Source organism: Panthera uncia (genome assembly GCF_023721935.1).
Source record: "Panthera uncia isolate 11264 chromosome A1 unlocalized genomic scaffold, Puncia_PCG_1.0 HiC_scaffold_16, whole genome shotgun sequence".
Lineage (NCBI taxonomy): Eukaryota > Metazoa > Chordata > Mammalia > Carnivora > Felidae > Panthera > Panthera uncia.
In genome coordinates, this window is record NW_026057576.1 from 67554817 (window position 1) to 67582031 (window position 27215).

General features: G+C 42.1%; 1 protein-coding gene across 6 annotated transcripts in view; it reads right to left on the bottom strand.

The window, feature by feature from the left end:
* DOCK9 (dedicator of cytokinesis 9) overlaps positions 1-27215 on the bottom strand; it is a 290594-nt gene that overhangs the window by 215950 nt on the left and 47429 nt on the right. The window lies entirely within an intron of this gene.

Here is a 27215-nt window from a genome sequence, read left to right on the forward strand (position 1 = left end):
GCCAATAAGATTGAGACATAAATGTATACTTATTAACATGTAAAGATATGTGTAATATACTGTGGAGACTATTTAAAGCTAGTTATAGACTGCATAACAAAATAATATGCTTATAATATGTATGTATTAGCTTGGACTGCCATAACAAAATACCATAGACCAGGTGGCTTACACAACAGAAATTTATTTTCTCACAGTTCTGGAGGCTAAAATCCTAGGTTAGGGTGCCAGCAAGGTCAGTGCCTGGTAAAGACTCTTGTCTTGCAGCAGACAAGCTGCCTTCCTGCTATGTGCTCACACGGTGAGGGAGTTAGGACTCTCTTACTCTTCCCGTAAGGCCACAGCCCTATCAAATTAGGCCCTCACCTTTATGACTTCATTTAACTTAATATTTCCTAAAGACCCCCATCTCCAGATTCATCACATTGGGGGTCAGGGCTTTGACATATGGATTTTGGGAGTCCAAGTGAATCCAGAGAAACTCACAACAATTATATTTTTTTTATGAACAATGCTGTACTTGGATGAAATTCTGGAAGGTTTTGCCTCAAAATGTTTAAATTGGTGGGTTACGTCTATGTACCGAACACAGCATGCTTGGTTTCTACAATAAATGTTAATTACCTGTTTAAAATTTCATAAATATTAATAAGATAGTACATTTTAATAAAGCATTGGGGGAAAGGTACAGTAGTCTTTCAGGCTGGTCTCACTGGCTGTGCTCACAGAAAGCAGCATCAACAGAGCAGGGCAATCTCAAGACACAGGAAATGGATCCAGGAATCAGAGCAGACAGTTCCTTGAAAACACCTCCAATTTACTAATGTGATCTAAATAGGCAACAAAGCCCACAGTGCATCATTAAGAAGGATATTCGAAATAAAATGGAAAACACAGCCTACCCAAAGCCATACTGCAGCGATCGGACTCAGAACCAAGGCAGTGTTCCAGAAGGCAGCCACGCAGGTTTCTGCTTTCTTACACCTCAAGACAGTTCTCACAGTGCAAGAAAAAAATTATGAGGGAACACCTAAAATAAGCAAGATCCAGCCTGTACTTTCCCCACTGCCTCAAGCTGACAGGTATCAGACCATGTTTCACTTATCACCTGTGGCAGATTCACCAGTTCTCTCCCCTCCCCCCCCCACCCATCCCCCACCTCCAAACAGACACATAGACATGCACAAGGAGGACTGCAGGCTCTTAGGAGCACATATCACCCTCAAGTCCATTCTCTGTGCACAGTACACATGACAAATCGGAGGATTTTCATAGCCAGTAGGCGTTTTCTGTTAGGAAGGACTGGTTAGCCTGGGGAGACCACAGCGGTCTGGTGAAATTCTGTACCATTATAAAGGCTGACAACATGTTGAAGACATGTAGCAAATCTTATAATAAAAGAACCATGAGAAACTTCACACCTTTAAGGAGGTAAGAAAAAAATTAAATATTAATTTACAATGGGTAAAATTGTCACTTATTATCCAGTCACGTCACAAAAGAAATCGAAGACAGGAAGTTTGTTTTCTCCCCTTGTGGCTTCCAGCAGTTTGCCTTCATGGCCACTCTCTAGGAGGCTGCTGACAGGATCCTAGCTGCTGTCGCAGTTATAACTGAGCGATTTCTTCCACTTCACTAGTAACTGGAAAAAAGAGAGCATGGTACAGAATAATCCCACGGCTCCTCCGTTCTTCCACAGACGTGGTTAAGAGAATATTATATATATTGGGGCGTCTGGGTGGCTCAATCGGTTAAACGTCTGACTTAGGCTCAGGTCATGATCTCGCAGTTTGTGGGTTTGAGCCCCACGTCTGGCTCTGTGCTGACAGCTCAGAGCCTGGAGCCTGTTTCCGATTCTTTGTCTCCTTCTCTCTCTGCCCCTCCCCCACTTGTGCTCTATCTCTATCAAAAATAAATAAATGTAAAAAAAAAATTTTTTTAAGAGAATATTATATTATATTATAATAAGTTATTGAGTAAAACAGGTCAAGTCCTAGCCACAAGGCTGTGCCCATCACAAACCCTCACAGACAGGTGTATTGTGTCACCTCACACTGCCCCTTGTCACAGAAGGGGCCTGGGCTGAGCTAGGCCTTCATGTCCTCGGACAGTGCCCTTGTGCCTTCTGCCGGCCTCTCCCTGACGGGGACGTGAGCTTCCTCGTCACTTCTGTACACTCAGCGCTCAGCACAAAGGAGCATTCAAGGTTGTGTCTGGAATGAGCTGAACTAATCCATTCAATTACTTAGAAAAGGAAGACGTTAGGAAAAATCTATATTCAGGTATAGAAACTGTCCCAACTCAGCCTTGGCCCTCCACTGTGGTAGGATTACTAGTCAAAATTTAAGGGTGGTACAGTTGAAATTCACTCAGTCCCCAGAGGCCAGATGAGCCACTGCCCAGTGTCCTACCCACCATGGGGCTGATTCATGCCATTTAGATATAAAAAGAGCCTTCCTGTACAAGATCACACAGCTGCAGCCTTGCAAAGTTAAAGTCTGCACTAGAGACATGTGATTTTTGCTTCAGAGCCAACTTTAATGATGATAAAAATGCTTTTTCTTCACCACAAAGTTCTCTATTAGCTTATTACACTCTGCCTGTTGTAAAAGGATTTAAAGTGATTTATATAAATACATATAAAATAAGACAAAAAGTATTTAATAAGCACATGATAAAGAGCAGATGGTGATAAAACAGTCATATAGGAAAATAAGGAGCAAAGTTTAAGGGCAAAAAAAAAAAATCATTTTGAAAGAGCCTATGTATCGGTCGCAGATTTGGGACTAAGCTTTCTTTTACCAGGCAACTGAAGAGGTGGCTGAGATCAGTTACATGAATCTTAATGTACATAAAATACGAAGTTCCTCAGGAAGAGCACAACCATTCAGAGTAGGGACAGAAGAAACTTACTTCATAATTTACCTCATGAAAAGAACAGTAAAAAATAGAAATCATTATGCTAATAGCTAACAATTAGCACTAACTTTTATATAAAACACTGTCTTAAGGGCTCTAGACATACTCACTCATTTAATAATCCCATGAGGTAGGAATTATGATTATCTGCATTTCATTAAATGCAGATTTATTTCATTATTCATTAATAGTGAAAATGAGGAACCAAGCAGTTAAGTAAATTGCCCGAGGTCACCAGCTAGCAAATGTGGACTGGGGATTCAGGCCCTGCAGGCTGGCTCCAGAGTCGGCACTCTTCACTACCACACCAGTGCCTCCGCCTCATCCAAAATCAACTGAGCAATGCCCTCAACAAAACCCTTGTAGTAGACGTCACTTTTGTAAGGATGTTTCTCATGCTGCCCTTCCGTTCGGCCAAGAGAAAAACACAAAGCTTTGCTCTGTAGCAGCAATTCCACTGAGGCCAGAATGAGGCAATCCATCCATGTGGGTTTCTGACACATGGGCAGATATCTGGAAGATGTAGAGTCTCTCGAAGAATGGGTGGCCTCAAGCCCTTCTGGCTAATCCTCATAAACATTATTACTTCTCCTCCACAAGATCTGGTGCGCAGTGAGCGGCCAGGATGGGGGTTATACGTGAGGAGCAGGTGAAATCCAGCTCTGACCTGCTGACAGTTCAGGCACAGCCACAGGCTGGACAAGTCTCCTGAGCTGAAGGAAGAACAGACACCCTACTAAGGCTGAGGAGCCAACAGGCCCACATCTGCCTGAAGAGCAGGTCCGCCCTGCCCTTGCCCGGAGGAGGCTCAAAGGAACACCATCGGGCAGGGCTTCCCTAAGAAAGGGTTTGGCTGGCTCAAAGCAAAGGAGGAAAAGGCCCTCACATGCCTGTGTCATAGGACGGGTCTCAACAGAGATGGTCTGGGTACTGCCCAAAGACGGTGTCATCAATTGTCAGTCGTGACCACAGCAAACCCATGGAATGTTCGGCTTTGAACCACAGAATTTCTTTATGTGGCTTCAGGACAGGAGGGTTGAAAAGTATCACTCTAGGGCAGGTTACTGAAAATGAGCCAGTTATTGTTTGGGGGACACTACAAAAATTTTTGATAAAAGACGTTGGCTTTAGGATAAGTGATCATAACCTGACTTCTCAACAGCTTCTCCAAGCTCAAGTTCAGGACCATTAAAAACATTTCATTAGAATTCACTCATTAACTAAGCACCCAACTACGAATCAGACACTGTTCTTGCTGTTGGGGCAGAACAGCAAATAAAACAGACAAAAATCCCAGCTATCCGAAAGCTTATTCTTTTTTTTTTTTTTAATATTTATTTATTTTGGGGAGAGCACAAGTGGGAAAGGGGCAGAGAGAGGGGGACAGAGGATCCAAAGTGGGTCATCGAGCAGAGAGCCCGATGTGAGCTCAAACTCACAAACTGAGAGATCATAACCTGAGGCAAATTTAGATGCGCAAATGACTGAGCCAGCCAGGTCCCCCCAAAAATTTATTCTTCTTGTAAGTCTGATAAGCAACACTTACTGCTAACTACTCTTACTATACTTGACTAACAGTGTCAGGTGGAGATAAATAATGAAGAGACCATGGCAGAGAATCAGAGAAGGGTGCCCTGCAGGGGCTACAAGATTATACTGGTGGCCAAGGAAGCCTCACTTAGAAGGGGAAATCAGAGCGAGCCCTGCAGGAGGCCAGGGATGGACCGGGCAAACGCCTGGCTGGAGAGGTCTAGGTGAGAACAGCAAGGCATCCTGAAAAGCCAGCGGGAAGTGTGGAATGAGGAGAGAGTGAGAAGAAAATGGGGGTCTCCGGGAACAAGCAGGGGGCAGCAGGTGGGTAGGGGCAGACCCCGAGGCCACAGGAAGGATTCTGGATCTGCCTCTGAGTAGAGGAGCGACCACTGGACCTTCCTTTTCAAAGGAGCACTGTTGGCCAACTGAGGAGAGGCCACGGGGTCAAGGACAGAAGCAGGGAGAGCAGTTTGGAGGGAGAGGGTGCATCTTTCCACCCACAGCACCTCAGCCGCACACATGCACAGCCACGCCTTTCTCAGTCTGCAGGTACAGGCGACCGTGGCAGGCAGGAGCACCTGACCCAACACACAGGAGCAGTGCTTCACAATCCAGCCCCCGAGTGCCGACAGAGCCCCCGGCTGGTTATTACTCCCTCATGCAACCAAGGAAAAAGGAAAACAAGCAGAGTCTCTTGAAGATGGCTTAACCCAAGACAAGTCAGCGCGACCGAAGGGAGGAGAAGCAGGCGGAATGGGGGAGGTGGGGCCCTTACTGGCCAAGCAGTCCCAGGGCTGTCGGGGTTGGGGATTACAGCTCATGGAGCAGACTCTGTAATGGGCCAGTCCTTCCAATCTCGAATCCCAGTTGTTCTCCAACGCATATGCCAAAATACATTAGGGTTTAAAATATTTAACAGTTAATACATCCACTTCAGTTCCACGCCCACACATAATACTGCCTTCCAAAATGCATATGATGCCCCAATGATGCCCTCCTGCCCTTCCTCCCAAGGGCTTTGAGAGCGAATGTCACATAAGACCCTCTATAAGATGCGAGGCTGGGCGACCTGATCTGATCCCGGGGTGCAAATGGCCTGCCGGCACCCCCTCCCCGCGTCAGATGGCAGCCTAACGACCAGGAACAGCTTTGGGGTTTCCACGCACCTCGCCCTCGCCTTACTGAGTGGCTGCTGGCCAGACACACACACACACACACAGACTCCCACGTGTGTTATTCTCACTCGTTTCAACAAAAAACTGTGATAAGAACAGAAGGGAAAATGGCAAGGCCTCCTGAGGGTGGAGGAGACCAGCATGCAGCCTCCTCATGAGCCTGGTATTTGTGAGAAGGCCCCAGAGAGGCACACCCATCTGTGACCTGTCACCTCCTCATGCGTTGTACCCGGGAGGAAAGAACACCGAAGTGTCACCTAAGCTTCCTGTTAACTCTCAAGAGCCTTCACCCAAAGACAGTATAAATAGTCAGATTTAAAATAATAAAACTGTAAACATTTCTCTCGCACCCATTACAGTTTTCTTTCAAGCTCCCTTTCAATGTCTCCCAGAATGGAAGGACCAACCACAGGCCATTAGTAAGAAAATTTTGCCAGGGAAAAGACTAAGATGTAAAGGAACTGAATAATTCACTATCACTGGTAGAGGGTTCAATATACAGTGCCCTAAATACACACTTTGCCACGCATTATTTCTGAGACTACACCGAGAACGTGTAAGCTCATAAAGCTAACTTAGAAAACTAATCTGTAATCAATTACCGTACTCCAGCTTCTCTCTCTGTATGCATTTAAGCTCTGATGAATGCAGGGCATTCTCGTACATACAAACAGGCACCTCATAATTAAACTTAAGGCCACTTAATTACCCATTTACACACCCAGGCTACAGATACACAAGCACACTGAAGTAAATAAATACATTTGCTTTATAAGTAAAGACAAGTTTATTCTAACACCACCAAACTCCTTGTTAATTAAGCAAGACAGCATTTACCAGACAGGAGGAGATCAATAATTCTGAGTCTTCTTTTGTCCAATTGTATGCTGTATATTCAAGGGCATTATTCTCTCCTTGCTGTTTGCACATATAAGCACAGTTTCTTTCAAACACGGTGCGGATGCCTTTAAACAGAATTACACTAGTCGTGCAACCCATCCCCAAGGTGTAGATGTTCAGATTTCTAGCAATCTCTACTCCATCTCGACATCATCTTCCTTGGCTCTTCTGAGCAGGCTCCCACTGTACCATCCTCATGACAGGCAGTTGCCGGCACCAGAACAGAAGGGAAGCTCCGAGCTGTTGCACTAGAATCTGCTCCTGCCCAACTGCCTGACAAAAAAAAAAAAACAGGCTCCGAGTGTCAAACAGGAGGGGTGGTGCAAAAACCAGATGACACACTTCGGATGCACCAAAATCTTTAAGGTATCGTTTTTTCCAGTAGATTGCTTCCCTGTTAATACCAAAGAACAAATAAGCAAGAGATTTACATGTGGTTACTGGGAAACTGCCGGCTCCTGTGATTTGCTTAGGATTGTTCGGAATCTCAGAACCTGCCCAAAATGAAAAAAATGGTGCCAGACAGCCACCCTGCTGCAGATGCTGCTGGAAGGCACAAAGAATGTTCATCTGCTGCAAGGAATCACTCTCCCAGAATGCTTAGCCCAGCATCTATATTAGCAAACATCTCTTTCCTTGACCTAAATATGCTGTTTGTTTAATCCTGCATCCGTGAGGAACAGAGAAGCAAAAGGAAAAAAAAAAAAAAAAAGCCCCAAAATGAGAGAAATCACTAAGATGACTGCTGCTATGGAAACATGTGTAAGCCCACTTCAAACAACCTTTTGCATGTGTGGGTAACAGCTTGCTGACAGCAAATCACAAGGGAGCACAAAATTGCTGTGTCAATCTTGACTTCTGCCCACTTCCACTCTGCTAGAGAGAGGACTAGCAACTTTGCACTGCTTAATACATTCTCCCATCTCTGGTACCCAAAGACGCAAATGAGAACGTGCATAAAGTCACCTGATCGGGCTGGACATACACCTTCTGAAGCAGCACTCTAATATGTGACGGTACATACACACGGAAGTCCCACAGTCAACAGGGCTATTATCTGGGGTGCATAAATTAATCCAGGTCCCTGCACTGCAGAATGAACTCGCTAACACTATACTACCGTATGTGTGTCTTTGGTGATGGCGGATAGGGAATCTTGTCACTGATAAAATACTAAATTGACCCTTCCATTCCCCTTCCGAAAACTGAAAAGTAAATTATGTAAAAAGACTATGATGAACTCACAGGAAAACCCCTCCCACCTACAATATGTATCTAGAAAAAAGTTACTGCTCTTTTAAGATCTGTTCTGAATTCTTCCTTATTTCACAAGGCAACAGATGGTTTTCATTTTCTATCTACAGATTTCAAAGTTAGAGTGAATTATAATGACTGAGTACCTACTGGTTGGTAACAGAGACCAGTGTAATGTAATAAAAGCAGATCTTTAGAGAATACTATGTGGTCACATAATCTCAAAATTTCTGTTTTTTATGGTTAGTTTACCTATTAGACCTCACAGATAAGCAAAAATCTAGGCTTCTTTCTCCTGCATTTTTATGCAAACTTTCTCGAACAGCCACAGAGATCAAAGGAGTAAAGATACTGGCCACATGAAAAAAAAAAACAAAACACCAGAGTAACTATACGTGGTCCAGAGCATTCAGCTTCAGAATTGCAATTCTGTTAAAACAGAGCTACCACGTTCAAGATTACACTCAAGTCCTGACATCAGAACAGCCAAGTCTTCATGTGACATCACAATGCTGGCAGATAAATAACATGAAAACTCATCTACACAGAAACTGAATATTGTGGACTATAAAACCCTCAACACATGGGTTAAATTACCTATCTTGAGAATTCCAAATGCTCACCATCAATCTTAACTTCTATACTGCAAGGAAAACAATTTAAAAAATAAAGTTCACTGAATATAAATAAAGATGATACCTAGAAATTTAAAATTAATTTATTATTGTTACTACCTATTTTAGACATCCTGGGTGCAGAAGCCAGGGAATATTATTTGAGATACAAAAGATTATGCTTGAACTTTACAAAGGATTATAAATGATAACCAAACAAATTTTAAAGCTGCTGGTATGTTCTATTTGAATTACTTTAAAAACTCCTAAGTTAATATTTAAAACAAGGGGACAGAATGGAACAACTTCCCAACAATCATTCAGAGGAAAAAGAAATATTTCTTAGAGACCAACTAATAGGCATTTAAGCAACTTGTATTAATTTTAAATATTAATCATTTTCCAACCAACAAAATCAGTGGGCAAGAAAAACAACAGAAAATATTTAGAGCAAAGGGTTCGACAAGGCTAAAAATGAGTTTCATGCTGATAGAAGCATGACAAAATGAATCATTCAAATGTGATGTTGGTTTCACTGATTTTTCTGCGTCAGAATGATCTTGGATTAGTCTCAAAGGATAATTACCATGAATTCCATCAGAGGACACAGAGATGGTGGCAACCAGTTCAGCCACCTACGGAGTATGTGTTTCAACTTGGGGATCACATTTGCTCTCTCGTCTTTAAATGTGACTTCTAATTTTCACAATTCCCAAGACTGAAAGTCTGCCCCTGACTCCATCTCGAGCCCCAAGCCCATGTCTTCCTCCCCTGCTGACAATGACACCCGACTCTCCTAGCACCACCTCACCCTCAGATGTTCCAAATCAATCATCTTTTAGTATGACACCCTGGGATGGTATGTCGGCACAATGTCAGATTTTTAAGCCATAGGAAGGAATGAAGTAGTGATTTAGGCTACAGTATGGATGAACCTGGAAAATGTTATGCAGAGTGAAAAAAGCCAGTCACAAAAGACCTCCTATCGTAGGCTTCTATTTAAATGAAATGTCTAGAATAGGCAAATCCGTAGAGAATGAAAGTAGATGAGTGGGTGCCAGGGAATGGGGAGTGATTGCTAATGGGCACAGAACTTCTTTTAGGAGAAAAAAAAATGTTCAGATATTGGACAGTGTTTATAACATATACACTGTCTGCGAATATACTAAAAAACACTGCATTGAACACTTTATACAGGTGAGTTCTATGGTTTGTGAATGTAATAAAGAGCCTGACTCCACCATTGGTCTTTTACTACCAACAGCTTTAAGCCTCCCTGCTCTTTTCCCCCTTCTGTCCCACATCTGGACAAACTTGAAAGGAGGTTCCAGGTGGCTCCTTCCTGTGGTCCCAGCAGGAAATTCAAACCCCTCAGGAACCCTCACCCTGGCCCCACCCGCTAACTGCCACAAAAACCCCAAACCAGGCTCAGGACCTGCTTGGGAGCTGCCCTGCTCTCCTCAGAGAGCTCATTACATGAGTAATAAACCTCTTGACACCCTTCTCCTGAGTGTGATGTCATTAGTGTCAACATCCAAAGCAAATTTGGGGTGTGAGGGGGCCAGAGGAGGGTCCATCCTGTTTCTGTGGAATGGCCCCAACAGTGACATATTATCTCAATAAAGCTGTTACTAAAAATGGGAGAGGGGAGGGAGATAACATCTACCCTGCCCACCCTGGAAGGTTGTCAAGTTCAAATAAAATAATAGGTGAGAACTCAACCAAGAAATTGCTGTAAACATGTCAGTAACTATTGTTTTATACTGCACAAAAGACTTACTGTGTAGCTCGAAACAGCCACCTTGCTTAATGAATTTACAACTTCGGAATGTTGCTCTGGCCCAAATACAGGGAATACAGGAATACAGAAGCCAGGGACCAGGGAGTGCCTGGGGCTGCCCTCCGCGTGTGCATTTTTTTCCTTCTTTTTTTTTTTAATTTGAGAGAGAGAGAGAGAGCAAGCGTGCATGGGGGAGAGGGACAGAGGGAGGGAGAGAGAGAGAGAGAGAGAGAGAAAGAGAGAAAGAGATAGAGAATCTGAAGCAGGTTCCACACTCAGTGCAGAGCCCTATGCAGGGCTCGATCCCCTAACTCTGGGATCATGACCTGAGCCATAATCAAGAGTCAGCTGCTCACTAACTGAACTACCCAGGTGCCCCAGGGGGTGCATTATAACCTAGGAAAGGAGCTCCAGCCTGTACAAACCACCAGGAACCTGAACAAACAGTAAGTTCAGGTAAGAAGTGCTGCCCCACTCAACAATCACAGCTAACCTCAGCCATTTGGCCACAGAGACCACAGCAAGCAAGTCTCAAGCTCTGAGCCCCCACCCGAAAGAATATCCATCTAGAACTGCTGTTCCCATGTGCAAGCCTCTCCTTGCCAACAGCCTTTGTGTTTGAAATATGTTCTAAAGGTCGGGTTAGTTTGACAAGTAGATTTACTTCATACTCTCTCAGAAAACTGTGCATAAAGAAGAATTTTAAATAACACCAAAACATCAGGAACTACAAGCTAGAATTAATATCATATCTCAAACAGATAGAAGTCTTCTACCTCGGTCAGACCTTGGGCCCTACCTTACGAGGAGACCAGGAAGGGAGGGAAATTCTGTCCATTCTGCAGTGGCTAAAATGAAGATCTCATGTAATGATAATACATCACACTCTATCTAACTGCCATTACAGTGGCCAGTCCACAAGAAGAGGTAATCTTCATCCCTGACAGTCCATACTACATTCCTCATTGCAGTGAATTCTGCTGAACAAAGAAACCTTATGTAAGTTGGCCTATTACTCCTTATTCATTTTATATTCAACAGTATAATCAAAGTTAAGTAGTGTGTCTAGCATAGGGCCTAGTATATACCACATGCTCGATAAATGGTGGTCTCCTCCACGTTTGCCCCAGATTAAAGTTTTTTCTTCCCCGTTATACAGTGAGATAGTTCTTCTAAAAATACAAGCACTTCTTACACAAAACTCAGGCATATGAGAATTTAAGATCTAATAAATTCAAACTACAAATTCTTTATATTGGTAAAATATGACTCAAAGACAGAAAGGGAGTGTCAGGGAACAAGAAAAAGGAGTTAAAATAGTGAAGAAGGAGTGGAGGTTTTAGCAATGATCATTAGAAAAAGTTTGTTGTTTTTTTAAGTAAGGGAAATCAAGGAAGTTTTATTACATAAGGACCTTTTTAAAAATAAGGAAAAGGTGAACTCTCCGACCATTGTGTATTTCAGGAACATAAACCTCAAAATTGTGGGAAAAAAGGTAGACTTACAGCATATCTAAATTTATCCATCATTTATCATCCCCACCTCCAAAACACACGGAAGTGCCACTATCAGTCACTGTGGGATGAACAAAGACGGTAGGTGGGCCTCACGGCCAATGGCACAGACAGGAGTTTTAGACCCTCAAAGAGCTCAGTGAAACAAACTAATTTTGGTAAAAATGTATCTCTAAAGTCATACCCACACAAAATATTTGAACCAAGCCTGCTGCTAACAGTGGTAATTAAATGTTCCCAAAAGTAGACAACACAAAGTTACACATGTGTCTCCATGTTGGCGCTAGAATATTAGAGAGACTATTAGGAAGGTGACAGGTCCCTGTGGGGTGCTCTGAACATAGAGTGACAAAGTAGGAGTGGACGCAACCAGACTGGCTCTCCAGAACAGAGGGCAGTGGTCCTCCAGAGATGAGCAGACTCTCTCAAAAGAAATTAGAGGGGTGCCTGGGTGGCTCAGTGGGTTGAGCATCCAACTTCAGCTCAGGTCATGACCTCATGGCTCATGAGTTCAAGCCCCACGTCGGGCTCTGTGCTGACAGCTCAGAGCCTGGAGCCTGCTTCGGATTGTGTGTCTCCCTCTCTCTCTGACCCTTCTGCACTCATGCTCTGTCTCTCTCAAAAACATAAACATTTTTTTAAAAAATTAGAGAATCTTCCTTTTCAGTACCTGCAGGAGACTGAGTTAAACAGATTTTAAAATACAACAGAACTCCTAAAGGAAGAAAAGGTGGGGTTAAGAAGACCAACTTACTTTGCTAGTAGGAATATAAAATGAATATAAAATAGCCACTGTGAAATAGAGTATGGTGATTCCTCACAAAACTAAATGAAGAATTACCATGTGACCCAGCCATTACACTTCTCAGTAAATGTCCAACAGGGCTGAAAGCAGAGGTCTGAGGAGGTATTTGAACACCCATGTCCATAGCGGCATCACTCAAATAATCAAGAGGTGGAAACAACCTAAGTGTCCATATACAAATGAATAGACAGAATGTGGTATATATATATATATACAATGGGATGTTATTCAGTCTTCAAAAGGAAGGACATTCTGGGGCGCCTGGGTGGCTCCAGTCAAGCGTCCGACTATTGGTTTTCGCTCGGGTCATGATCTCATGGTTTCATGGGCTCTATGCTGGCAGGGTGGAGCCTGCTGGGGATTCTCTCTCTCTCCCTCTCTCTCTGCCCCTCCTCTGCTCACTCTGTCTCTCTCAAAAATAAATTAATTAATTAAAAAGGGGCGCCTGGGTGGCTCAGTCAGTTAAGCGTCCGACTTCGGCTCAGGTCATGATCTCACGGTTTGTGGGTTCGAGCCCCGCGTCGGGCTCTGTGCTGACAGCTCAAAGCCTGGAGCCTGATTCAGATTCTGTGTCTCCCTCTCTCTCTGCCCCTGCCCCACTCACATGCTGTCTCTCTTTCTATCAAAAATAAATATACATACGTACATACATACATAAATAAAAGTAAGGACATTCTTACACATGCTACAATATGGATGAAACTTGAGGACATTATGCTCAGTGAAATAAGCCAGACACAAAAGAACAAATACCGTACGATGGTGCTTAAATGACACAGCTAGAATAGATACTTTCCTGGAGACAGAAAATGGAATGGTGGTTACCAGGGGCTGGAAAGAAGGAGGAATGAGGAATTACTGTTCAAAAGGTATAGTTTCAGTTTTAGATGACGAAAAAGGTCTGGAGATAGATGGTGGAAATGGATGGTTGAACAACACTGTGCATGTACTTAATGCCACTGAACTATTTAAAAATCGTTAAAATGGTAAATTTTATTTTATATATATATATATTTTTTTACTGTTATAGAAAAAAAAGAAAAAAAACAATGTACTTACTAGACACTGCATTCCTATAACTTCCGGGACCAAGTGAAATGACAGAAAACCAGGAGGGTACCAGTCTCTCCCCATGTCTGACCCTGGCCCTCACAAAAGGCAGAGGAGTCCAAGGAATAGGCTTCATAATATTTATATTCTAATTATTTCCTCATTCCACTTGCTTATGAACCTCTTAGAAAAACCTTCCGGCTATGAACCAGAACAGAAACAAGAGAGCCAAGATTTAAAATCCCGATTCATAGACAACTTCTACATGTTTCACAGAGAACTACGAAATGGAGAACCAACACAGCTGAGGGTTCCGATTTATTTATCCCTCGGCTCAGGTAGCTTCAGGCAAAGTCAAAACTTCAATGACCATTATGGGAGGTTATGAAGCAAAATCATAGTTGGCGAGGGAGCTCAGTTCTTTGAAGAAAAAGCAATAAATCCGTAAGTGTTGATCCTGTCAAATATGAGAAGCTGCCAGAAGAGCTCACCTATTTGCAAAGCTTTCTATCCCCACTGAAACCACAGGGGGGTTGGGGGGGGAGCCTCCATAGAGGGGGACCGATGATGGCACAGATCGTAATGAATGCAATAAGCACCAACGTCCAACTGTAAATGAAATACTGAGTGAAAAACAAGGAAGCTGAGCAAACTCAAAATGGAATAATGAAATCAGAACTCGCAGTGACCTCCTCCTGGCCTCTACCAGCCTCTTCCAAGGAAATTCTATTTTAGGCAAACATCTGAAAAGATCACTTAGCGGCAAGGTATACTGAATGTAAACGACAGAAAAGATACACAGCATAATTTATGTACAACAAAGGCACTCAGGAAACAGCTTGTGTGCTTCAAATACGGAGTTACGGTTGTGGGAAAGTTGTTCTTAAATGCGAAGAGAGAGACTAAAATTCAGAATCTACACACCTCAACTCCTCGTATCTCACATTTTAGCAGCTGAGTATTTTACATCTTTTGCTGTCATTGTGTCAATATAGAAATACTGCCTCAAACATGATTAAAAACTTATTGAGGGGTACACAGGAAAACATAAACAGGCAATCTGAATTTATCATTTTTAGAACTAATATAGTCAGATGTTCAGTTAGATTAATCCAAAGGTAAATAATGAGAAATAAAGATACTGCAATGGTTACCTTCCCAAATTATAGGAGGGAAAATAAAACTTTTCAAAATATTCCTATGACTTTGAAAAAAGAGTAAACAGACTCAAAGTAAAATACATACTCCTTTGTCAAGGCTTCTGGTCAAGTCAGAAGGAACTAGACATATGCTATGTCCCTGCTCATAAGGTTCAGGAAGCTCTAATCTCTGAGCCCTTGTGAGTTTTTTATTTCTTTTTGCAAAGACACAAAATTCAGGACTTCATATGATTTATATATAGCCTATGGTTGGGCTATACTTAACTGTAACTGTGTTTTAAAAGAATGGTACTTTGGGGGACACCTGGGCGGCTCAGTCAGTTGAGCATCTGACTCCTGATTTTGATTCAGGTCATGATCTCATGGTTCATGAGATCGAGCCCCATGTCAGGCTCTGCTCTGACACCACAGAGCCTGCTTGGGATTCTCTCTCTTCCTCTCTCTCTGCCCCCCGCCCCCGGTCTCTCTCCTCTTAAAATAAATAAATAAATAAATAAACAAACAAACAAACAAACACTTAAAAAAAAAAAAAAAGAATGTTACTTCGAAGAAACATTTCCTGATGTGTAAGTGAATTTCACTCAGTCAGAGACGTGAGAAACTTTCCGGGAAAACACTCTCCACCTGAGACTTGGACAGATCACAGATACTGCATCCCTCCATGCCAACTAAAAATAGGACCCAAATAAGATATACAATTGAGCAATAAGTAAATGAAAAGTCATCAGAGAAGTATAAATCAAAACCATCATATAGCACTTCGTATCTACTAGGATAGCTAAAAAAGATAATTATAAGTGTTGGTGAGGATATGGACAAATTGGACTCCTCATACACTGTCGGTGGGGATGTAAAATAGGGCAGCTACTTTAGAAAACAATCTGGCAATTCCTCACTCAAATACAGAGTTACCATATGAACCAACAATTCTACTCCTAGCTATATACCCAAGAGAGTTGAAATATATGTCCATACAAAAGCTCGTACATGGATGTTCTTAACAGTATCATTCATGATAGCCCCAAAGCAGAAACAACCCAAATGTCATCAACTGATGAATGATATGTAAAATGTGGTATATCCATGCAACGGATGGATTGTCCAGTAATAAAAAGGAATGAAGTACCGACACATGCTACAACGTAGATGAACCTTGAAAATATCATGTTAAGTGAAAGAAGCCAGTCACAAAGGATCACATATTATATGATTCTGTTGGTATGAAATGTCCAGAACAGGCAAATCTTCAGAGACAAAAAATAGATCAGTGGTTGCCTTGGGCTAGGGGAACGGGTAAGGTGGAACAGGAGGGTAACAGCTGAGGGGTACAGGGTTTCATTTGGGGTAACAGAAGCGTTCTAAAATTAATTATAGTGGTAGATACACAACACTGTGAGTATACTGAAAACCACTGGATTGTACACTTTAAATGGGTGAACTGTATAGTATGTGAATCGTATCTTGATAAAGCTGTTTAAGAAAAACACAGGACCTATCAGGCACACCTATAAAAAGCTGAATTTATCTAGAAAGCACTCTATCCTTAACACTGTTATCTTTCCAAAACATATCACTATCCCCAACACAGTGAATTCCCAAAAGTACAGAAGATAAAGGTAAGATGATTTCTTTAGCAAGCAAGCTATCTATCTGCTTTATATTCACAGGGCACGCAAGGGAAACCTTTTGTCTGCTCTATAACTTTGGCTCATACATTTTGTTAGGCAAGGTCTGGGTCTGGGTTGAGCCATCTATCCCAATTCACTTATCCCAAAAATAAAGAAATTTCATTTATAGATCTTTTCCCACAATTTTTTCATCTCTGCTTTAACCACAAGGCTCTCAAAATCCAAGGGGAAAAAAACTGCATGGAGAGAAAAAGAGGAGGGAGGAAAAGAGATTATTAACAGGGGATCTGAAATTTTATTCAAATCACAGAATTGGGTCTATTTAGGTCATTCCAGTCACCTGAACTACATAGGAGATTAACACTTTAAATGTAAATTTTGAGGTAAAATTTAAAGGAAAACATTATATAAATAGTGCTGGGCACATCCTTAACAGAGTATGTTACATGGACCTATGCCAGACACTGAGACAGAATTCAGTCACGAGATCTCACCTAACCTTCTAAACAACTCTAAAAGTGAAGTTTTATAGGTGATCTCACTCATGATTGACACCCCTTGACCTTGTTACAAGTAAACAAGATTTCCAGAGAAACCCATCTTCATAGGACCACTAAAGGACTGCAACCAACACCGACATCAAGTGGGGTGAGATGACTGACAAACCACAGGGGGTTGGAGATAAGTAACCCACAAGTTCAAATGCATCCTTAGACCAACAGCTTTCAAAGTACTGTCACCATGAATTATATCAAGAAGTGACTTGTAGGGGCACCTGGATGGCTCAGTCAGTTAAGCATCCAACTTTGGCTCAGGTCATGATCTCACGGCTCGTGGGGTTCAAGCCCCGAGTCAGACTCTGTGCTGACAGTTCGGAGACTGGAGCCTGCTTCAAATTCTGTCTCTGTCTCTCTCTCCCTTCCCCTCCCCTGCTTGCACACTGTCTCTCCCTCTCTCTCTCTCTCTCTCAAATATAAACATTAAAAAAATTTTTTAAGTGAATTGTAAATGATACAGTAAATGTGTATAAGAACTTTCCCCCCAAAAAAATGTACCCATAGAACATATATTACACTATATTATTTTCTTTTTTTTTTTAATGTTTATTTATTTGGGAGGGAAGGGGCAGCGAGAGAGGGAAACAGAGGTTCTCAAGCAGGCTCCATGCTGACAGCAGAGAGCCCGATTTGGGGCTCGAACTCACAAACCGTGAAATCATGACCTGAGCCAAAGTCGGACGCTTAACCTACTGAGCCAACTAGGTACCCCTACACTTTATTATGTTCTATTCCAGACTCTCTAATCTATTCTAGCTCACTAGAGAGAAGAAAAGAAGGGAGGGAGGGAGGAAATCGGTCATAGCCCACTCAACTGTTTTCAGGACCAGTATGGCTCCTGGCCTGCAGTTTGAAAACACCACACATATCAGTTATTACATAGGGTCTGTCGGCTCTTGGAAGTCCCCAGTCTCACCACATGCTCTCATTACCTACAAGCGGCTGGCCCAGGAGAAGAATGAAGAGGGAATTTGTAAAACAACACTCTGAAGGGATGGTGTTCATTGCATATACTCTCCATCAGCTGTCTCTCCCCAAGTCAGAAGACACTGGTCCAGGAATCGAGGGGTTGAAGTAGAAGTGACCCCTCTCTAGTACCCCAAGAACACACTCCATCCCTGCTAGTACAGACATCCTGGTTTTAAAGGGAAGAATGTTCTCATTAAAGCAAGACCACAGTGTACAATGAATCAGGTCTGACTGCCATCTGGCCATTTGGAGGCTCCTCAAGCCACTGAACCAAGAGGCAAAAGATGAGGAGATGCTACCCACCGGGGCAAGAGAAAACTGGGTGGCTGTTCCAAAGGACAGTTCTTCAGGGCATCTCTTAGCATTTCTATCTCTAAGTCCAAGTCCATGAAAAACCACAGCAACCAACAGAAAGGTGGGGCCACTGAGGATTCAGGCACTCAGGTGAAGAATTCTAATCAGTTGAGGTCCTGGCTGGGGGCAAAGGAAATATGGAATGAGTAATAGGAGAATAAAGATCTAAATATCAACTACTGTCAAATAGCCATTTAGGGAAGCAAACACCGCAACAGCATCACCTATTTCCCACTTGCTTGCTGCTTGAGGGTGGGCATAGGTACCGATTCCTTCTCCTTCCTCTCATACTATTTTATATAAACACTGTGATTGAAACTTGACTCTACAATTTAAACTTTGGGTGGCACATATTCCTATGAGATTGCAACTGAATTTTAAGGGCTAATGAAAAAACTCCAGAAATGGATAATGTGACTTTCTCCCAAAGACAGATACGATGACTAATGAAGTGTTGTGACTTCTTGTTTTGAGGAGCTAGTGAAAGCATCTTCCTCTGAGTTAAGGGTATCTGTGTTCTGTTAGGCTGAAACATAGTTGTTCTTGTTGTGAGGAAGCTCATACACGCACAGGGGGTGGGTGTGCATACTGAGTGCTCAAAGGGGTGGGCTGTGCCAGTTATTAAGCTATTGTCTCCCAGCTCCAGCCCCAGCCTTCCATACTCAACTCTGTGATGCTGGCTCCGAACACCACGTTCCGCTTTACCAGTTGGCTCCTTGTTGGGCTCACCACCAGGAGGCACCAGAGAGAGACACAAAGCTGCGGGAGGAAAGGGAGCATGCTCCTTGGTGCCTGCTTCCTGCGGGCTTTGATTGCTCCTGTCACCCTGCAACGCTCCTTCACCTGGCAGCAGCGGGTCCTTCCTGTGAAGCGCCTGAATCAGGTCTGCCATTTTCCCAGCACTTACAGACCCATCCTCATCACACCCCCACAGAAACCATCACCAGCTGCCCAGCACCCTCCAGGTCTTGGTTTCAGCTCTGTGGGCAGCCCCTCCAAGCTTCTAAGATTTAGTATCACAATCTCCTTCCTTGTCCACCCAAGCCCAGCGGATGGCTGCTTCCTGCGGCCACTACCTCTATGACATGTTAACATTTTCTTTTCACGTTTTCAATACCTACTCAACAATTTATACCTAGTAACAATTCTTTATATTTAACTCTCCCAGTTAAAATAACTGGTGTGATTTGTGTTTCCTGGCTGGACCCTAACTATTATACTATACTAGGGTCTAAACAGTTGTGGGGGTTTTTTAGTTTATTTATTTATTTTGAGAGAGAGAAAGCACAAGTGGGGGAGGGGCAGAGAGAGAGGAGGAAAGAGAATCCCAAGCAGACTCCTCCCTGTCAGCACAGAGCCCGATGCAGGGCTCAAACTCACGAACTGCGAGATCATGATCTGAGCCGAAGTTCTACACTCAATGGACTAGGGCGCCCTGGGGTCTAAACAGTTTTAAAGGACTAGATCACCAAAGGATGAAAACGGTCAATAAGTGCAGAAAAAGATGCTCAACATCCTTAGGGAGCAAATTAAAACTACAGTGACATCCCACTACACATCTAATAGGATGGCTAAAATTTTAGCAGACTAGCCATACGGAGTGTCGGCAAGGATGTGGAATAACTGGAACCCTAATAATGTGGGAAACCGTTTAACAGTGCCTAAAACTGTCAGAGAGTTACCATCTGACCTAGCAGCTCCACTCCTAGGTATTCCCCCAAGAAAAATGAAAGCACATGTTCACACTGGGATGCATGTTCACAGCAACATTATTCGTGATAACCAAAAAGGGGGCAATAACCCAAATGTCCATCAACTGGTGACTGGATACACAAAATGTGTTTTGTTTGGAATGGAATACTATTTGGCAATAAAAAGGAATGACGTACTGACACATAGCTACCGCATGGATGAACCCCAAATATCAAGCTAAGTAAAAGGAGCCAGACAGAAAGGCATATATTGTCTGATTCTATTTGTAACTTTAGAAAATGTGAATCTATAGAGACAGAAAGCAGATTAGTGGTTGCCTGGAGCTGGGGATGGGAACTGAAAATGGTCACGAGATTTCTTTTGGGGGTGACAGAAATGTTCTACAATTAGATCATGGTGCTGATTGCACAAATCTGCAAATTTACTAAAACTTGTTGAATTGAACTTCATGGCATATAAATTATACCTCAACGAAGCTGTGAAACAAAAGACTAGGGAAAATATTTGAAGAAAATATGACCCTAGAAAATCTAGTGTTGGAGACAAATGAAATAAATCATGATAAGAAACCACAATGCCCTGATAAGTAAAATGAAACATTTGTGTCTAGACATACATATAATTGCATGTGATAAATACAGCATGCCTACGGACCAAACCATTTCAGCAAACAGAACGATCTTTCTTCCAAATGCTTAAGAATAGATCTGGTTGTGCAGCATTAAAGACATGCCCAGCTTGAGTTAAAAGATGGTTTGTTCAAAACTGAACATGTGGGGTACCATAAGCACTCACGTCTCGCTAATGTCATTAAAGAGGAAGATACTATTTTGAAGGTGAGAAAATTCTCTCATGTGAAGGGGCAGGCTTTTTTATTTATTTTGTTTGTTTTAAGGAATGCCTCTTAACAATGACAGTGACATTGCTAAGGAAGACAGGCTGATGATGCCTCATTTACAAAATAGCAAAGACCAACTGACCATAGGCAACCAATACAAAATAAGTACATCACTGAAATTGTGCTTGAAATCAGAGAGCATTATAATGTAAAAGTAAGGGATTTCTAAAGATAGAAATAGCTAGAATGGCTAGACTAGCCATTCATACAGGCAATTAATTTTTCTTAAAACGAATGGCTTAAATTTTGAGCTTATTTGTTGGTTCCTGGATGGTGTCTGTCTATGCTTGATACAAAGAACTATTCTTTAGCCCAATGTTCAGGGCATTCATATTTGAAGAAGACTCTTCCCCCAAAATGCACGTAGAATATCTCAAAAAGGAATATAATGATAACATACGCTTTATAATAAATATCTTGTTTTTCAAAATTAGTGTTTTAAAAAGTATTTATGACTATAACTTTTTAAAAATAATATTTGGTATTTTTATTAGTTTTTAATAAAAATTTTTTCTGCCATAGAATCCCAATTTGTAACATTGTGCTTAAGGAAAATAAAAGAGAAATTTAACAGACATTGCTTCAAATGTTACACAGGAACTAATTAACCTATAAGACATGGGTCACCTGTATGACTTTCCCATTATAGATGATAAGATCAAGGCTCAGAGAAGTAAACTAATTTGACCAAAGTCACACAGCTGGCATACAGAATATAAACCAAGGCTCTCTGGCTCCTAAGTCTCTACTGTTAGGATGTCCTTGGAACCACAGTAGAGGGGACGGCCATCTTGCCAGCGCAATCCAATGAAAAGCCCCTAATAGGGTGCCAGACGAATTGAAGGTCAACCAATCACCGAGCGACAGCGCGACCTGATGCAAAAAAGGCCCACCTGGGCCTAAACCCGAACCGCTGCAGCTTAAAAACCCCACCCCACCACACCTGGGGGCGACTTCCCTGACTCCTCTCTCTCTCTCTCCCTGAGTCACGGAACCTCGCCCAAGACCTTAGTTCCCAAATAAAGCCTTTGACTGCTAAAATTTTTTAGCCTCTGACTCCTATCTTTACCCTGCCTTACCCCTGACCCTAACACCTACTGTTTCCAGCATGTCACAAATCCCACTAAAAATAATGTTGATTATGGGGTGCCTGGGTGGCTCAGTCGGTTAAGCATCCTACTCTTGATCTCAGCTCAGGTCTTGATCTCAGGATCATGAGTTCAAGACCCACATTGGACTCCATGCCCCAATTTTTTTAAATAATAATAATGTTATTTACATAGAGAAATAAAAAAATTATATAGTATTTATGAACATAATATATATTTATTCATATTCATATTTATTATGAACATAATATATATTATACCTGAAAGAACACATGAGGTTCCAGTGCTTTATTCAGTTACATTAGTTCCTTAAAATAGATCTGGTCCTCTATTTGGGAAGGGGAAGGGCTGGGGTTAGGTCCTTTTCATCAACTGAAAGGAGAGGTATATACTCAGAGCCAAAGAACATCCAAAAAGATGCTCAGTAAGTGGCAAGGTATCATTTTAATTACCCCAGGACCCCACTAAAACTCCTAAAATAGCAAAGGTGATTCATGCACAGCCAATGGAAAGTCTCTATTTGAAGGGCCTGCTTCATGATCTACTTGCAACATAAATCCCTCACTTGTATGAAAGGTAAGGAATCATTCCTTCTGTTCCTGATGAGAACAACAGAGAATTCAAGAGCTGATGTCATAGCTACCTGCTTAGGACACACCCCCAATGGGTGGGTGATATTAGAATGCTCCAACTTCCACAAAGCAACAAACTCTGGGAAGACATGTTTGTTAACTTCATAATAGCCAACAGCTTGATCACATCTATTATGTGACCAAAGAAATGTCTTGATGATTCAGTATTTGCTGGGAAAAACTCATGATGCATTTCCTTCTTTTAACCCATCAGAGTCACCAAGGAAGGTCACTGGCTAGAGGTCACCAGGAGATCATGGTACATCCTTATGCTAAGTGGCCTCAGTCCAAGGAAGGTTCTCAGTTTATAGTTCCCACCCACTAAATGGGAAGATGGCCGTGTAATCTGTTATCAGTGCCAATGAAGATACAATGAGGATGACGCACTAATGTTAAAACTGATTCCAAAATCCATCCAACTATACAAACCCCTGAAACTCCTCGAGAGGATGGCGGCCACATCCTCTTTATCAACCAAAAGGGGAGGAACTATAAAAATTTATTAATTTATGTGCTATAAATTAAAGTGAGCTTGGTATTTTGTTGCTTCTCCATTGAGGATACCAAACCTGTATAATTTTAAAGGAATTCTGAAGAGTCTGCTTCAAAATATCACAAACTTTTTTGTACTTGGCAACCAACAAGAATGTCAACTTATGTGAAAGTCTTTATTCAGCAGATGTGTGTCTAATTAAACATTAACAGGGGGAGCCTGGGTGGGTCAGTCGGTAACCATCCGACTTCGGCTCAGGTCATGATCTCCGGGTTCATGAGTTCAAGCCCCACATCGGGCTCTTGTGCTGACAGCTCGGAGCCTGGAGCCTGCTTCAGATTCTGTGTCTCCCTCTTTCTCTGCCCCTTGCCTGCATGCTCTCTCTCTCTCTCTCTCTCTCCCTCTCTCTCAAAAATAAATAAATGTTAAAAAAATTTTTTTAATTAACAGAAATTATGAAATGAAATTACATATTCCCATAGAAAGTTCAAAGCTGCCTAAAAGTGAAAGTTTTCATTTTACTCCATTAAAAATTAATAACAGATTCCAGTAGTCTAAGATATTATTGGCTTTTAGGAACAAATGTGTCAATAACTGTTAAAGAATAGTTCCTTGCTAGGGGCACCTGGGTGGCTCAGTCTGTTAAATGTCTGACTCTTGATCTCAGCTCAGATCTTGATTTTAGGGTCCTGAGTTCAAGCCCCACATTGGGCTCCATGCTAGGCATGGAACCTACTTAAAAAAAAGGGGGGGGGTAGTTCCTTGCTATAAAAGCTAAAAATTTTAGGACATGTGATGTTTTAATATATCTGAGCACAGATAACAGATTGAAATAGATATATGTCTGCCTTTCTATCCATCAGGTAAGAACTAAAGACCAGGAAACATTTTGATGATACTTTTTTATTTCTTATAGATAGATCTTTTTTTTTTTTAAGTTTTATTTACTTATTTTGAGAGAGAGAGCACAAATGGGGGGCGGCGGGACACAGAGAAGGAGAGACAGAATCCCAAGCAGGCTCTGCACCATCAGCACAGGGCTCAAACTCACAAACCCTGAGATCATGACTGGAGCCGAGATCAAGAGTCAGACGCTTAACTGACTGAGCCACCCAGGCGCTCCTATAGGAAGATCATTTAATTCAGCCAGGCCCAGTAGTACAGAAGGCAAAGACAAATATTCCACCTTGGCTCTACACAGAAAATCTGAATATGGAAAGCAGACTAGATGACCAGATCCGGGCTGCTCTGGAAGGGACACAGGACCAATACGTAAAAAGTCTCAAATCACCAGTGTTGCCCTAAGACAGAATAGGCTATTTGGAAGAAAATGAAACTCCAACCCCTGGATGTACTCACACAGGAGTGGGAATGCCAGTGAGTAACAGAAGCATTGCAATGGCGACTGCACTAAAATGGCATCAGAGGGCACTTTGGGTCCTGCAATTTGATGGGTTCTCCACTTTATAGACCTTGGCTGTAACTGCAAGTTCAGTCAGGCAAAATGAGAGCTTGTGTGTCTTTGGTCACATGGGTGGCCTAAAGGGATGGCACAGAGGACACAATATCCCCAATGTATAAGGTACATTTCATATACCATTGCCTAGTACAACAATGTTACAAGTGAAGGCGCAGAGGCTCAGAGACAATTAACAATGACCAAAGTCACAAAGTACTGGATATCTAGTCCCTCATCCTCAGACTTCCAGATTAGACCTCTTTCTACTCTACCACGATGCTTCCCTGTCAGGCCTCCAAAAAACCGCATACATTCCTGACACACAGAAGCACTAAGTAAAAGAAACATTACACTTATACAGAAAAAAAAAAAAAAAAATCCACAAATCCAAATGCTTGGCCAGCTTCAGGGGTCTACAATATCGCTCCAGTGTGAAGACCAGATCTTTTTTTCCAACTTCAAATCATGAAATATATTCAAACCATGTGCTCCATCTAGTGGATTAATGGAAGATCCTCAGGATGAGGGAAATGCACATTTTTAATACTGTTCAATTCACACAACCCTGAAGCATTCGTTTGCAGGAGTCAAGGCTGAACTCATTCCAGATGGTTAAAACTACACTTCAAATTTGCTTCCTCCCCCCACTTGCCCAGTTTTCCCCAACATAAGTCAGTGAGGTGGGTCATGTCACTGGTAATCAAGGTAAAAGCTCTCCGTGGGCGCACCCCCAGCAGGTGTAACTCATACCTGACTCTGAAGCTCACAGACGTTCCATAGCCTCTTCATATTACTGCAGTGACTGACTACTCATCATCTTAAGCTCAAGAGCAGACATTCCTCTCAGAGAAAAGAACAAGATGTGGTAGGAAAAATCCAGGCTTAGAAGTCAGCCAACATCCCTGGTCCTGCCAAGTTTCTGAATGTTGCAACCTTAAGTAAGTCATCTAACCTCTGCCTCGATTCCTCATCTGTAAAACATAGACAATAACGTATCCCTAAGCGGGTGCTGTGAGGACCTTGTCTTCAGCTCCAAATTTCTATTTTAAAGAGGTAATAAAATGGCTAGTATGGTTGCTAGAAAATATGGAGACACATCACAATAATAAGGAACAGTCAAGAAACTGTATGACTAGGAGATAGGTGATACCTGTAGATGCCAACAGTTGAGTTATCACAAGAACGTAGGTCCTTGTAAACCATATTAATGTGTTTAGATTTCATCCAGCATGAATGGGGGGCCACCAGATTATCTTTCCTTGACCCACATCTATCACTTCCCTACACTGCCCCAAAACTTGAAGTCAACCCATTCCCTAAAGAGTGAAGTAGAATGCTCTTTTTTAAAACTTTTTAATGTTTATTCATTTTTGAGAGACAGAGAAACAGTGCATGAGTGGAGAAAGAGCAGAGAGAGAAGGAGACACAGAATTTGAAGCAGGCTCCAGGTTCTGAGCTCTCAGCACAGAGCCCTACGTGTGGCTCGAATTCACAGACCTTGAGATCATGACCTGAGCCAAAGTCAGATGATTAACCAACTGAGCCACCCAGGTGCCCTTCAACCTCCCACTTTTAAGTGGGCATACTGAATATTAGCAGTAAACACCCTCAACTCAATTAAACTATTAACTGTAACCTTACACAAAATATGAATGAGCACTGTCAGACTGCTGACTGCCTCCTTCACTCTGGTATCTGCCCTCCCCTATCAATATAATAATAGCAGTATTTGTGAGCTTATGACCTCCCAGCCAAAGACTACATTTCTCAGCCTCTCTTGCAGGGAGGCATGGCTACATGACTAGGTTCTGGCTAATGGGATGTAGGCAGAAGTGATGTGTACAACTCTACAATCGTGCACTTAGGGGTGCCAGGGTGGCTCAGTCAGCTAAGCTTCACGTTTCAGCTCAGGTCATGATCTCGCAGTTTGTGAGTTCGAGCCCCGCATTGGGCTCTGTGCGGACAGCTCAGAGCCTGGAGCCTGCTTCAGATTCTGTGTCTCCCTCTCTCTCTGCCCCTCCCCCACTCATGCTCTGCCTCTCTCTCTCAAAAATAAAAATTAAAAAAAATTTAAACTATAAGAAGAATGACCACGTGGAAGATAACACAACAACCAGACAGAAGCAGGCTGGGGTCCCAAAATGGTAGAGTCATCAGTCAAGACGAAACTGTTTGCACTTGGACTATTATGTAAATGAGAACTTAATTTCTATCCTTTATAAGTCACTGTTTTTTGGTCTTTGTTAAAGTTAAATCCTAACTAGTACTAAAACATCTACAAACCTGAAAACAAACATTTTGTCCATTCCATGAATATTTATTGGGGACCTACTATGTGCCAAGCATATTATAGACTCTAGAAATACAACTGAGAATAAGATTTAGCTTCTGCCCTCTAAGAGCTCATACTCAGATGGGCTTTTTAAGACTTTGGACTATAGATTAAAAGAAAAAGACAATGTGAACATATAATGCCACCAAACTATACAGTTACACAATGTTTGTTTTACTTTTTTTTAAATAAGTAATCATGCCCAATGTGGTACTTGAACTCACAACCCTGAGATCAAGAGTCACATGCTCTACTGACTGAGCCAGCCAGGTGCCCCACATAAACAGTGTTTAAACAGTACATTTTATGTACATTTTACCACAATAAAAACAAAATGTTACAAAAAAGAAAACTGTAGAAGAAACAG